This window comes from Schistocerca piceifrons, unplaced genomic scaffold (assembly GCF_021461385.2).
Source record: "Schistocerca piceifrons isolate TAMUIC-IGC-003096 unplaced genomic scaffold, iqSchPice1.1 HiC_scaffold_348, whole genome shotgun sequence".
Classification (NCBI taxonomy): domain Eukaryota; kingdom Metazoa; phylum Arthropoda; class Insecta; order Orthoptera; family Acrididae; genus Schistocerca; species Schistocerca piceifrons.
In genome coordinates this window covers 2,501-5,000 of record NW_025728568.1, presented here as the reverse complement: position 1 = coordinate 5,000, position 2,500 = coordinate 2,501, and the positions used below count along the sequence as shown (strand labels likewise).

Below are 2,500 nucleotides of genomic sequence, written 5' to 3'. Positions count from 1 at the left end.
ACCTAACCCACGTTGTGCCTTAACCTAACCCACGTTGTGCCTTAACCTAACCCACGTTGTGCCTTAACCTAACCCACGTTGTGCCTTAACCTAACCCACGTTGTGCCTTAACCTAACCCACGTTGTCCCCTAAAGTAACCCACGTTGTCCCCTAACGTAACCCACGTTGTCCCCTAACGTAACCCATGTTGTCGCCTAAACCTGCTCTGTAATTGTTATACGACTCGTTCAATTAGTGTAGTGTTGCCCACCCGCAACCCTCGCAATATAGTTCGCTACTCGCACTGCCCGCTCCCCTGTGTATCGCTTCATGTTAAACACCTTGCAAGTCTTGCTGACTTTCCACATGCTCCTGCTGTACACTGTAATGTGGATGGCAGCAGGACGTACATGCCGCCCCTCCCCACGTCCCCACCTTGCCCCCCTGCCTTCGCAAGCTGGTTGGTGAGAAGTTTGCATGTTCAATGCCCTTCGCATGCGACGTACTCAGGCTACGTTGTGGTGCGGCCTGTGTCAACCGTCCGCTAATGTCGTACGCGTAAACCACAATCTGTACTGCACATTCGTCCTTATGTACCGAATGATACATCGTGGCACATGTGTGACCGTACAACGACTGCGCCCAAAAACGGCGGACCATACAGTGCAAATATTGTGCACGCAGCTACGTGTCGTCTCCCTATGAGAGCTGGATTGCAGTGTGGTACGCCATAGAGACGTGTGGGAGGAACGGACGCCGTGGATGGCGATCAGCATGAGCTGTCTGTTGATGTATTCGGACCTAGTCGTCTCTCCTCACACACCGTGATGGCATGGTGCACCGCGTTCCATATCTGCGACATGCTACAGAGGCCGGTTGACAGTCGTTCGAGCAATGGACATCGCATACGTACGGGGGCCACCTTCCACGTATTGTCTAGGCGTGCACATTTTGTTGCGTGTATGTGGGCAGACGTAGTGTGGCGTGACACCTGACACAGGCATGCAATAATCGTTGAAGTTGCAAATGGCGATGGACGCCTGCGTTTTCTGGTGAAGTTACGCAAATGAACAAATGGTAACCTGTTGTGGTGCGGTTGTTCTCGCTAGGGGTGAATCGGTGATGGCGACGATAGGTTGAGGTACGAACCGGTTGTTCCAGCGATACCCACCATGCCGACGAAACTGAACGGCATCTGGGTGTGAAGCGATACGCGGCGGTGGCTGGGTGGGACCGTCCCCGGCCGGTGAGGGGGCGCCTCCCGGCGTGCTGGCCGCGCGGTGCGTGGGCGCACGCGCTACAGCCGGCTGGTGGGGGCGGCCAGTGGCAGGCGCGCCGGCCGACGGACGCGGCAGGCGTCGCAGCTGCGCGCCGGCGCACCCTGCGCGCGGCGCCGTGCGGCCAAAGTAGGTCCTCGCGGGCCCGGTGCGAAGCGCGGTGGACATCTTCAGTGTGCTGGTCCGATTGAGGACTGTGTGCGTTGAGGATGCGCCGCCGCCCGGCGCTCGGCGCCGCGACGCCGTCTGCTGCTCGGTCGCCCCAGCGGTTCTCGCTGGTGGTTTGTATCGCAGCTGTGCGGATGTGTTGGCGCGTGCGCTGTGCTGGGAGAGTTCGCTTCGGCACCCAAGTGGGGCTTTTGTCCTTCTGTGGCGCTGGCGTTGGAGCTGCCGGTCACCGTAGGTGGCGCGTGTTGTCTCCCGCCGGCAATGCCACGACAGCACGCTCCCGGGCCTCTGTCGGCAGCGGCAAGCTCAGTTGGGAGCACGGGTGGTCGCACCGAAAGCGTCTACTCGCCTAACTCCGGGCGATTGCGCCTCTCTCGAACCCGACCAAGTACTTGGGACGGCGCTGCGCGCCGCCGGGACCTGAGAGGGTTTCGAGGTGTATTGTGCAGGGGAGCTCAGCCTCCTCCTGTTTGCAGAATGATTGAGCGGACGCTTGCGTGTTCGCGCGGGCCCCCGGGACACACTCCCGGGCGGCCGGCTGCTCAGCTCTAGTTGACGCAGCTCCCTGGTTGATCCTGCCAGTAGTCATATGCTTGTCTCAAAGATTAAGCCATGCATGTCTCAGTACAAGCCGCATTAAGGTGAAACCGCGAATGGCTCATTAAATCAGTTATGGTTCCTTAGATCGTACCCACGTTACTTGGATAACTGTGGTAATTCTAGAGCTAATACATGCAAACAGAGTCCCGACCAGAGATGGAAGGGACGCTTTTATTAGATCAAAACCAATCGGTCGGCTCGTCCGGTCCGTTTGCCTTGGTGACTCTGAATAACTTTGGGCTGATCGCACGGTCCTCGTACCGGCGACGCATCTTTCAAATGTCTGCCTTATCAACTGTCGATGGTAGGTTCTGCGCCTACCATGGTTGTAACGGGTAACGGGGAATCAGGGTTCGATTCCGGAGAGGGAGCCTGAGAAACGGCTACCACATCCAAGGAAGGCAGCAGGCGCGCAAATTACCCACTCCCGGCACGGGGAGGTAGTGACGAAAAATAACGATACGGGACTCATCCG

The 2,500-nt window shown here is 58.1% G+C and overlaps 1 non-coding gene across 1 annotated transcript in view; it reads left to right on the top strand.

Moving 5' to 3' along the window:
* Nucleotides 1-1,987: 1,987 nt before the first annotated feature.
* Nucleotides 1,988-2,500, top strand: part of LOC124746196 — a 1,908-nt gene continuing 1,395 nt past the window's right edge. The window contains exon 1 of the ribosomal RNA XR_007011268.1: nucleotides 1,988-2,500. This exon is cut by the window's right edge and continues 1,395 nt beyond it. This is a non-coding gene — a ribosomal RNA (small subunit ribosomal RNA).